The sequence below is a fragment of the Crocodylus siamensis genome, chromosome 3, assembly GCF_052110815.1.
Source record: "Crocodylus siamensis isolate JL-2025a chromosome 3, ASM5211081v1, whole genome shotgun sequence".
Taxonomy (NCBI): domain Eukaryota; kingdom Metazoa; phylum Chordata; order Crocodylia; family Crocodylidae; genus Crocodylus; species Crocodylus siamensis.
In genome coordinates, this window is record NC_143397.1 from 120,827,483 (window position 1) to 120,840,396 (window position 12,914).

Consider the following 12,914-nt stretch of genomic DNA (forward strand, 5'->3'; position numbering starts at 1 on the left):
AGAATGGTGTCCAGAACGTGTATAATTTGAATGTATATTTTGACATAGTGGGCTTGATAGAGCCCCATGCTTAATAGTTTCTGTCGTTGGCATATGCTTATATTATCCCAGTAAAAAATCTCATCCAAACTAGACAGATTACATCTAAGATTATGCTTATTAGGTATTTTAATATTCCCTAAATGTTATGACATTCTATAGACTGGGAGATAATATGCATCCTGAGTGCTGTAATACCTAAGTACAGCATTCGGGATTAAGGATGAATATTTACAACAGAATGCTTGAATTTATTGCTAAGCATTCTTAAACTTGTAGATATAAGTAAAATCATTGACTTCACAGGTTGCAAGTGGGTATCACTTACTCCAAGTGATACCCACTGGATTAGTCCCTTTGCATTAATTGCATCATATTTATTGGAAGATAATACAAATGAAATTCTACAACGTAAATATCATTTTAAAAATATGCAATAAATTGCAGGTCAAGGCAATCAGAATTTCAGAAATGTTTGCAAATACAGCCTCAAATCAAATACCTTTATATCAAAAGGAAGGAAGCAGATTAGATAGGCTGAAAACAATAAATTCAATACTATTCATTCAGTTCTTGGTGTTTATCTATATCATCACCTCTACTGAAGGTTGGAATGTGCTCTATCTTTATCTAAATGTGGGAGGATTCTGATTACATTTTTAAAAATGCACCACAGATGAATTGTTTTTATTCGTTATTTAATAACATCACAGCTTTCCTCCACTTTGTCTAGGGGGGCTTACCCCCATCCACCTTCTTCATGTGTATAAATTACATGGGGAAACAAAGCAAAATGTAAATGACTGTTAGAGTAAAACAGTGGATTATGGCAGGGAATTCTATGATGGTCAGAAACTATGCTTATCCTGAATCATAATATGTTCTAGTTGACAAATGAGGGGGAAAAAAACCTTGCTTAAAAGCTATCTTGGAAGCAAAAGAAGAAAAAATTCCAAGCAAAAATATTTTCTCAAGTTTTCCAAAATCCTAATTTAGAAACAACAAAACTGAAAAATATAGATTTTAAATATAAACAAATAGAAGAATTTAGTTTTCAGAAGTTAATTAATTTGTTAAAAAAACCCTCTGCTTACAGGATGCATAAACACATGACACTATATCGCTGTAGCAATGCACTATGGTGACGTAGCATCCACAGATGTCGACATATAACTGACAGCTACTTCACTGTAGTGTTGTGCCCTGCCATTATAGTGTGCCTCTATGACAAAGCAGCTGCTAAAAATAACCATGTGCCATTCATGTGGCACAATATGGGTGGTTACTACACCCATACTGCAGTATGGGTGCAGTAACAACGTCACCGGAGGGCAACGTGTAGATGTGCCCATAGTGTTACAAATCAAAAAACTAAATTAATATATATTTTTGCATCAGAATTCCTTTTTAAGCTTGATTATTGTTACAATAAAAATAAACTTTGTTCAATGTATCAGTATTTAGATATATTTATTAGAGCTGTGCAAGATTTCACCAGCTGCTTCTTTTCAATGCTGATTTGACTCATTTCAAACTTGAAACAGTGAAATTGAAATGAAATGAAGGGCTTTGAAACAGCCTCAAAATGAAACAAGGGCAGTCAAAATGTTTTGAAAGTTTCTAAATGTTTCAAGTTTTGAAATTGAAGTTTGGCTTGCCTACTTGAAAACAGAAATTGAGGAGGAGGGGGAGGAAGAGGAGGGAAGGACTGCTCTGATATTGGCTGTGTAGCTTCCCAGTGATTGCGATCCTTCCCTGAGGTCCCTTCCAATCCCAGTGATCTGGGGGAAGGATGGAAAAACAGCATAAACGGCAGCACTGTTTGAACTGCCCTGCTTTCTGCTTTGGGGTCAGTTACTGAAGGAAACTCAGGAGTGCTAGACAACAAAGGCTACTACTACCATTGATTTATTACTTGCTAGCCTAGCAAGTGGGATTCTGCAATACCTTTTGCTTTCTTTCTAGACCCCTTTATTTTATTATTATATTCATTGATTGATTATTTTCAATTACATAATTATATTGCATATTATAATATAGAATTTATATAGGAAGACACACATATACATTTATATATTTTTATAAAGACAAGAGACTATGAAACACACCATGAAGTGTGCTGGAAAGGCAGCTGGCAAGCCTTCAGGGAGGGACAGAAGAGGGATAGAGGGAAAGGTGTAAGTTCCCTGCCCCCCCCGGCCAAACTTAGAGACAGCCTCTTTGCTACAACAAGCAGGCATGAGGTATCCATTAGTATAGGCAGCAAGGAGAGGGGAGCAGTCCCCGTGCCATTACCTGTGCCTGAATCTGAATCCCCACCAAGAGTATCAGCCAGAACCCCTCCCCACCATGACAATAAGCAGCAGCACTAGCACCATCATGACAGTCTCCTCCACCCCCATTTCACTTACCATGCTGAGCTATCCAGTGCCAGAGGAAGAGCTGGAGCTGGATCTGAGTGCTCTAGCAAGGGAAATTCTGGAGAAGGAGGGGGAATCATCTGGGTTTGTGCTCCACACTTCTCAAGTTTCCCCTAGAGCCAGGTCTCCTTCCTCAGAAGGCACTTCAGAGGAGGCTGAGGTAGAGTTCACAGAGGCAAGCAGCTCAGATAAGTCTGCTCCTCCTGTTGCTGTGTCTCTGCCTGCTGAGGAGGGGGAAATTACAGCATCCACACATGCACCTGCACCCCAGAAGCAAGTGGTTAGTGTGGTCTGGGATCATTTTGAGCAGGCAGATGATCCCATATACACTATCTGCCTTCACTGCCAAGCCAAAACCAGCTGAAGCAAGAGAACAAAACACATGAGCACTACAGAGATGCTGATGCATCTCTGCAGGCACCACCCCTTGCCCTTGCTCTTCCTCAGCCTGTCACCTGTGGGAACATGCCCAAAGGGAAGTCCCCCTCTCATTCCAAAACCCCTGTTCCCCCAAAACAGAGGCAGGTCACCCTGGAACAGTGGGGGAAAGATGGACAGAAAGGGGGGCACATTGCCAGGGCAAGGGAGATCACTCAGAGCATTGGGAAGATGCTTGCTGTTGATGGCCAGCCCTTCTCCTTAGTTGAGCAGCCAGGGTCCAGTCAGCTCATGGCACTCATGGCCCCATCATACCAAGTGCCTACATATACCACCTTCAACAAGATGATGGTGCCCTCCCTGTATGAGGCATGCAGGGAGTACTTGAGGGGAGAGATGCACAAGGCAAGTCCCCAGGTGGCCTTACACTTCACCTCAGACATCTGAAGCAGCTGGGGTGGAGATCATGCATACTTCTCCCTCACAGGATGCTAGCACGACCAGTCAGACCATCAGTGAGCTCTCCTTCAAGTCGAGGTGCTGGATAAGTCCCTCACAGCACCAGAGATCATGGGGGCTCTCACAGCTAGAGTGGACACTCACTACATCACCAGGCAGCAGGGGAAGAACAAGTCCCTGCTGAGCTTTCATGCCAGGATGAACTTGGAGGTATGGGCTGGAGCTATGGGAAGAAAAAGACCCCAGGTCCTAGGTATGACCACTAAAACTACAGTCTGCCAGGGTTGGGGAGGCCTGGTGGGACTGCTGGCAGTGCAGCATCCCCAAGAAATATCAGGACCAAGGATCCCCCTGGTGAAAGGCGGGTAGGAGGTGCAATAACCTCCAGCCACCACACACACACACACACAGTCCTGGCTGGGGAAAGCCCAGACCTGTCACATATTTGACAGACATGAGGCTTTCTGGTTGCAATGGAGTTGTGAGGTTCCAGGTGAGCCCGTCTTATCTGCCTGGGATGCCAGCTTTCAGGTTGAAAAGCTCTTTGTTAGGCTGAGGAAGCACCTGCAGTTGGTGCGTGTCTGTGCTGTTCCTGGATGGAAGGAATAGTAAAGAAGCCAGAGCCTGGCATGCAATGCAGGCAAGAAAGCCAGTCAGTGAAAATGGAAATGGAGACATCAGGGGGTGAGGGACAGGCTGGGGGGAGGAGGGGAGGAGTGGGATGTAACAGCGCAGGTAAAAGTGGAGAGGTACCAGGGGAGTCAGATGTCTGTCAAGTTGTAGTGTGTCAGAATCCCAATGTCAGAGTTAAAATATACCACAAAATATCACCTGACAAATTATTCTGTACCGTTTTTAAAATCCCTGGCTTCAAAAAGCAACACTTCTACAAATTATATTACAAAGAGATGAGCAATATTGCTCATACCAGCTTGTTGCAGGTTCCCTCTGCCTGTGTTGCACAAAACAATATAATTAATGCTGTAATTGTAGCGACCAATAAGGAGAGAGACAGTCAGTCATAGATGATATATTTAGTCAAGATCTACTTTCTGTCTCTCAATATAATCTTACCCATAAGAAAGAGGGCTTAAAAATATAATTTAATTGCACCTGGTGCTGAAACATTGATCTAGCAGTGGTGTTGGGCAGAGAGAGGTAGTTAGTATCTGGCAAAGTGAGCTGTGGCTTAGAAAAAACATATGCATTTCTGATTTTCATAAGATGCATAAGATTTGGTTAGTGCATAAGATGCACCTATATTCTGCCAATGGTGTTGGGGTTTGACAGAATTTGTTTTCTATGTGATAGGACTGTTCACTCATCCAGACCTTTTAGCAATGAATCAGAGATAAATTGAAAATGCTAGTCAGGCAGGAAATACTGTGCAATTCCACAATTATGTTGTTGAACAACATTGAACAATGTTGAATTGTTGAACAATGTTGTTGTCAACAACACTGTTGAATCCTGAAGTGAAAGAGGAAAATGAATATCAATGTTTCAATTTTTTTATCACTTTTGTGGCAAAAGGAATACTGTCTTGGTCATAAAAGGAAAGCAAATCCCCAACAGGAGAAGAGTGTATTTTAATATCATTATAGATGTGGCTTTAATTGTGAGACTAATATAACTGTAAGGGAGTGCTTGCTTAAAAGGGCCATGATAACATGGTATTTTTTGAGGGATTGAGCAAGGTGAAATAGAGTGGTTCCAAGGGCCACTCTAATTAAAGCAACACCATGTCTCATGTATCAGCATCCCCACACTTAAAAATGGCAGTGGGGGCGCTTGAACTAAAGCTTGTTTGATGAGTTTTAGTTCAAGCATCCCTGCTGCCATTTTTAAGTGCAGGGACACTGATACACAAGACGCAGGAAGCTGCTGGAGCATGGTAATTGCCACGCTGCAGCAGACTCGATTAATCAAGTCTGCTCCAATGTGCTGGAATTCCAGCGCATTGGAACAGCCTCCATTCGCGTGTATAGGTGCCCTCTATTTCCACAGTGGATTGCCATTGTATTCAGTTAGAGAGGTGAACTGAGGTATGATACAAAGCGATAATGTCTGAGTTAGAAAGTATTAGTAAAACAAGCTGATTTCTGTTTACTTTGAGCATGGTTTCTCATCTTTGAAGAAAGCTGTCCCTTCATCCATACCCATTCTTTGCTTTGCTCCTGAACTGAACTGTTTATTTTTTTCCACTCCCATCTTATTTCTTTGTACCTGTAATAAATTCTTCTCTAGAGAAACTGCTGGAAAAATTCAGGATATCGTGAAAATTACTGTGGGTAAATATGTCTTCAAAAGGTAGATTTCTTTTTGTTGCCAGTATATTTTGGGCTGCTATTTAACACATAATTTAGGATCATTCAGATATATAGATACACACACACATATATACATACACACACACACACACACACACATACACACACACACACATATATATACACACATACAGTTCTGGGCGTCGCACTTCAAGAGGGATGTGGCTAGCATTGAGAGGGTCCAGAGGAGGACCACTCGTATGGTGAAGGGGCAGTGGGACAGGCCCTACGAAGAGAGGCTAAAGGGCCTGAACCTATTTAGCCTTCACAAGGGAAAACTGAGATGGGATCTGGTGGCTATTTAGAAACTCACTAGGGGGGACCAGCAAGAATTGAGGGAGGCTTTGTTCCCCTGGGCACCACCCAGGGTTACCAGGAATAATGGCCACAGATTGTTAGAGAGAAGGTTCAGGCTGGACATCAGGAGACATTACTTTACAAGTTAGGGCTGCCAGGCTCTGAAATGGACTCCCAAGTAAGGTGGTACTCTCTTCTACTTTGGGGGTCTTCAAGAGGAAGCTGGACAGATATTTGGCTGGGGTGATATGACCCCAGCACCCGTTCCTGCCTGGGGGAGGTGGTCGGACCTGATGATCTGTTTAGGTCCCTTCTGGCCCTAGGCACTATGACACTATGATATATATATATATATATATATATATACACACACATGTACACACACACACACACACACACACATATATATATGTATATCTATAACTGGATGTTGCCTGATATAGAAAACCAGTCACATGTCTTTCTTCATTAATATCCACTGACCCCAAACCAGGCCACGCTCACTAGATGGGTATAAAGGGCTTTACATGAAGTGGATTTTATACTGAATATCTATCTTTGTTTCTTGCTTTTGAGGTCCCCAAAGACATGATAACTACAAAGCAACCCTGAATAACAGGAATGTAGGAACAGATGTTATTTAGGCATTTTCATATACTAAAGACTTCTAAGAATCCCTGATGCCCAATTATCGAAACAGTTATTCTTAAGTTTCATTCAGTGCATGATAAATGTAGTCCCTTTAAGTTGAATTTAAAAAAAGAAAGTAGTTAGTGGCAAGTGATGTCAATCAAAAGAGACACATAAACACAATGGGTATCACTTTATCTCTCAGAGCACACATAACACAACGAAATAAGTCTGTATTTAAATGAGATCAATTAATTCTGTAATAATAATATAAGTACCATGTGCTCAGAGGCTAATTATTATCTGATTATTTCAGTATTATACACTAAAGCACTATAATAAGATGTAGAAATTGTATGTTACAAGGTAATAAATCCTTTTATTCCAAAGTAAGTTCAACTATAATTAACAAGAAAACTAAGGCCCTGTCTATATTCAGACTTGTGACAATATTTGAACCTATTTTCAGATATGGTTATTGTTGTAAAATAAGTTGAATCATACTCTCTAAAGTCAATGAAAATTTTACCCCCCCACACACGAGTAGTAAGAGGAAGGCCAAAGAAATTGTAAGTCCCTTCTTATCCTTCTTAAAGATATAGACTGTATATACCCTGACCTCCACAAGTTCTCTAAGAGGATAGCTAGTGGTTCCAAAATTACCTCAGGTAATTCCTTCAGTACCTTAGGCTGCACCCCATTTGGCTGTGCTAACTTGAAAGAATCTAACTTCCCCAAAGTAATCCCTAACTTGTTCTGCCACTTCTCTAGGCTGCTTGACTCCTTCCCTATCTTTGCTGACAAATGTGCTAATCATTTAGAGCACTTATATGCAGGGAAGCTGCTCTGATGCACTGTAAATCCAGCAGACTCAATTAATCGAGTTACTGACTCTCAGGAGGGTAGGCCTAGGATCCATAATGACCTGCATAGACTGGAGAAATGGTCTTCAGTCAATCAGATGAAATTCAACAAGGACAAGTACAAAGTCCTTCCCTTGGGATGGAATAATTCCATGTAAAATACAGACTGCAGAATAACTGGCTAGGATTCAGCACTGCAGAAAAAGGCCAGTGAGTTACAGCAGACCATAAGCTGGATATAAGCTAACAATGTGGTCTTGTTGCAAAAAAAAAAAAAAAGCGTACAGCATACTGGATTGTATGAACAGGAGTGTCACCTGAAATTCAAGGGAAGTGATTCTTCTCCGCTATTCAGCACTGGGAAGACCTCACCCAGAATACTGTGTTTTCACCCAGAATACTGTGTCTATTTTTGGGCCTCATACTTTAAGAAGGATGTGGACAGATTAGAAGAAGTCCAGCAGAGAGTGACAAAATTGAATTGAAGCCCTGGGATGTATGGCTTATGAAGAAAGGGTAATTTTAGGATGGAGATGGGCTTTTTTCTATGGCTTCAGGGGAAAGGACTAGGAGCAATGGACTCAAGCTGTAGCATAGGAAATTTAGTTTCAATATTAGGGTGACCTTTCTTACTATAAGGGTAGTCAAGCACTAGAATAGGCTATCTAAAGAAGTTGTGGACCCTCCACTCCCAGAAACTTTCAAGAGCAGGTTAGACAGACACTTGGCTGGGATAGTTTAGTCAGGGATACTCCTGCCTTGAACAAGAGTCTTGACTAGGTTACCTTGTGAGGTACCTTCCAGCCCTACTTACCTGTGACCCTGATTTGGAATGTTGCTGGCATCACTGAATCTTCAACCTGTGTTCCTTCCTTAACCTCACCCCCTGAATCCTAGGTTAATGACAATGAGTATATCCAATTATTTTCAGGAGGGGAAAAAAGGCCACAACAAACAATTTCAGATTCTCAGAAAGAGGCTTTTATAGATTGCTTTCCAAATTTTATAGACAGTTCATAATTCTTTTGAGTAGACACCCTTTTTTCTCAAGGCCGCACTCTCAGTAGGATTCCAAAGTGGTGACCATACTCTCATACAACATGCTATTCTTTCATTTCTTGTCTACTGATAAAAAGCAGCTGTAATATGGTTCATAAAGACAAAAGTCCTAATGTGACTTCAAGTAAGGGGAAGAAGATGACCACCTGTTTACAATCTTCCCTGCTAAGTGAGAAACCATAACAAATGTCATCACTCTGGCAGCCAAACTTCAATCTTCAAATGGCAAAGTAAAGGACCCTTTCAAGGCTAAATAAATCATTACATTGGACTCAATGTGGATTATGCAACTCAACAGCAAGGGACAACCTACTGCAAAGAATGAAGTAAAGTGTAAATTGTTTAAAACAAGTGACATCAATGCCTTGACACTACAGGAAACCCATGTAGCAGCTCCCAGACCCTGTACTAAGATCTTTGGTGTTACATTAGTTGTGTCACAATATCGGGAGGAATACACATCATCATCAAGTAGCACACAGTCAGAGGATGGGCACACTGAAGTGCTCTGGGTTAGAATACAGGGCAGTCAAGGGGATAGAGACTTCACTGTGGGGGTCTACTACAGACCTCCCAACCAAGGGAAGAGCTAGACCAGGAATTCTTAAGTCAGCTCACAGAGGTAGTTAGGTCAAAGGATGGGTGACCTGAACTTTCCAGACATCTGCTGAGAAGAGCAGTCAGCCAGGTCTGACTGCTCACATAGGTTCCTAGCCAAATGCAGGACCACCAGCTAACCCAGGAGGTGCACAGCCCCACCAGGGGAGAGGCCTTGTTGGACCTGGTGCTGGACATGGGTGATGACCCGGTGAGGGGGCTGCGGGTGCTCGACCACCTGGGTGACAGTGATCATCGCCTGCTGGAATTCACCATCCAGCTCAAGGTGGCAAAGGCCTGCGGCAAAGCAGCAGCCCTAGATTTCAAGAGGGTGGACTTCAGTGAGCTAAGGAGAATAGTCAGGGAAGCACTGAGGTCCCAGAGAGGAGGGAACCCAGTTATCCAAGAAGAGTGGTCGCTCCTTAAGGAGACGATCCTCCAAACCCAAAGTGAGGTAATCCCAACATGGATCAAAGGGAACAAGAGGGCACAAAAGCCCCCATGGCTCACCAAAAGCATCCAGAAATGTCTTCTAGCTAAAAGGGAGGCATACACCCAATGGAAGGGAAGGGCCATCACCAGGGAGGACTATACTACAGTTGCTTGGGGATGCAGGGGGGCAGTCAAGAAGGCCAAGGCCCATGGAACTGGGACTAGCTTCCCAGATCAAGGACAACAAGAAGTCCTTTTTTAAATACATAGGGGGCAAAAAGAAGGTACTGGGTAATGTGAGGCCCCTGCAAGACATGTTGGGAAATTTGGTCATCACACCAGACGACAAAGCTAGCCTATTTCATGACTTCTTTGCCTCCATTTTCCTGAGCAGGGACCAGACCAGCCCCCCCTCCCCCACTGGACCCCCTCAGGCCCCTGGGGAGGCGCACCTAGGCCAAGGGTCAGTGAGGATCTAGTCAGGGAACTTCTGGAGGGACTGGATGTATTTTGATTAGCTGGTCCAGATGATCTCCACCCCAGAGTGCTGAGGGAATTAGCTGAGCTCATTGCAGGACCCCTGGCACGGCTTTATGAGCACTTGTGGTGCTCTGGTGTGGTGCCAGAGGACTGGAAGAGGGCCAATGTGGTTCCCATCTTCAAAAAAGGGAGGAAGGAAGACCCAGGAAACTATAGGCCAGTCAGTCTTACCTCGATCCTGGGTAGGCTTTTTGAGAAAATTATTCTGGCACATGTCCATGAGGGGCCAGCAGAGGAGTTATGCTTAGGGGCAATCAAAACGGGTTCATTAGAGGCAGGTCCTGTCAGACCAACCTGGTAGCCTTCTATGACCAGGTCACCAAATCCTTAAATGCAGGGGTAGCAGTGGACATAGTCTTTCTGGACTTTTGGAAGGCCTTTGACACTGTCTCTCACCCATTCTCATTAAAAAACTGCGGGACTGTGGCATCAACACCTACACAGTCAAATGGGTCGCCAACTGGCTAGAGGGCTGCACCCAGAGAGTGGTAGTGGATGGGTCATTTTCGACCTGGAGGGATGTGGGCAGTGGGGTCCCCCAGGGCTTGGTCCTCAGGCCCGCACTGTTCAACATCTTCATCAGTGACTTGGACGAGGGGGTAAAAAGCACCCTGTTCAAATTTGCTGATGACACTAAGATGTGGGGGGATGTGGGCACGCTAGAAGGAAGAAATAGTCTACAATTGGACCTAGACAGGCTAGGATGGGATTCAACACTGACAAGTGCAAGGTGATGCACCTGGGGAGGAAGAACCAGCACCATACCTACAGGCTGGGGAACTCCCTTCTCATCAGTACAGAGGCAGAAAAGGATCTTGGAGTCATCATTGATGCCAAGATGAACATGGGCCGGCAGTGTGGGGATGCAGTCAGGAATGCCAATCGTATCTTGTCATGCAGCCACAGATGCATCTTGAGCAGGTCCAAGGAGGTGATACTCCCCCTCTATGTGACACTGGTCAGGCCGCAGCTGGAGTACCGCGTCCAGTTCTGGGCACCACAATTCAAGAGGGATATGGACAACATGGAGAGGGTCCAAAGGAGGGCCACTTGCATGATCAGGGGACAGCAGGGCAGGCCCTATGAGGAGAGGCTACAGGATCCGAACCTGTTCAGCCTCCACAAGAGAAGGCTGAGGGGGGGATCTAGTGGCCTATTACAAACTAGTCAGAGGGGTCCAGCAGGCATTGGGGGAGTCCCTGTTCCCCCAAGCATGACCAGGAGTTACTAGAAATAATGGTCACAAGCTGGCAGAGGGAAGATTCAGACTAGACATCAGGAGGCACTACTTCACTGTCAGGGTGGCTAGGACCGGAAACCAACTTCCAAGCAAAGTGGTGCTGGCTCCTACCCTGGGGGTCTTTAAGACAAGGCTAGACAATCACCTTGCTGGGGTCATTTGACACCAGTACTCTTTCCTGCCATGGCAGGGGGTCAGACTTGATGATCTGCACAGGTCCCTTCCGACCCTACAAACTATGAAACTACCATCCTTAATGTGGCCTCACATTGTATGTTTGTAATGGCATACAGGATGAGGTGATAATGTTGATCAATGATAAAGACAATGATCTATCATCATCAAGATTGGTAAAATGTATGCGGTAAATGTGTATATGCTTCTATGTGCATGTTGGCTACATAATGTGTCGCCAGCACCTAAACACCCATTAGTGCATATTAGAGATTTTGATAGCAACATACCATGAATGAAAAATTGGACAAAAATGGAGAAGACCTGCCATACTGGGCATCTGCAGAAGAGTGCCACCTGCTACAAGATGCCAAGCAGCCTGGAACATTTGGATCAGCGCAGTGGAGGATGTCATACAACCTGGATATCTGCTTCATCTCCCATAATAAAAGTGTCATTCTGCTCCCAGCAGGACTTTGGGTACAGATAAATGTACATTTTAATGATTTCAAAAGGGAAGAGGAAATTGTTGCCTGGGAGTGTTCAGCAGCTGTTCTGATCTGTTATATCTGCATGACCCTGTAGTGATACAAGCGACTTAAACCACCCAAACTCGCCCCAACACAAGCAGGATTAAAGTTGAAGTGATTTTGCAGTTCTTCTGCTGCTACATATGTAGACCTAGCTGCTGCATAATAGCAGCTTGTATCAGTGTCCTTTGATATTGATGCAATTAGGTCTGTCTCTACTCTTACAAGGACCTGGATGAGGTAGGACTGAGCTATACCTGAGACAGCTTATCCATCTACAACTTGGCAAGATATCTACATGGGATGTTGCAGCTAATTAATGGGGTGTCTGGTGGCTCTTGAGTCAGAGGGGCATGTGCCCCCCCCAACACCAGTCAGTGACTGGGTCGGGGGGGGTCCCCGGTGCCCGATCCTGCTGACTGGGGTGGGGGGGTCCCCTGTGGCCAATCTCACTCACCGTAAAAGCAGCTGCACTGCTTCCGGAACTCCCATGGCCACTTCCAGAAGCAGCTCAGCTGCTTTTGCTGGTGGCCCCACTCCCTGGCCAGCACTCATGGGGGCGGGCACTGGTGCTCTCACCTGCCCCACTTCCCACCAGCTAAACAGGAAGCAGTGCCTGACAGGGGGTGCACCTGTTCTTTCAGGGGGTGCACATGCACCTCTATGCACTTCCTATGCGTCACCCCTGCTAATTAAAACTATATTCCTTAGGTATATCAAATCTCCCTGGACTCAGCTTTTAACCATCCTCTCCTGTCAATATCAGAGCAGAATATTCCTAGTTACAGGACCTCGATTCTAGGACACCATACTGAAGATTAGACTAAACCTGGCCATATTCATATCCATGTACAAAAACTGTTTGATACTACCTGGAGATTTTCCCCCACAGAATTTCAGAGAAAGAAGAGGGAAAAGGACAAAAG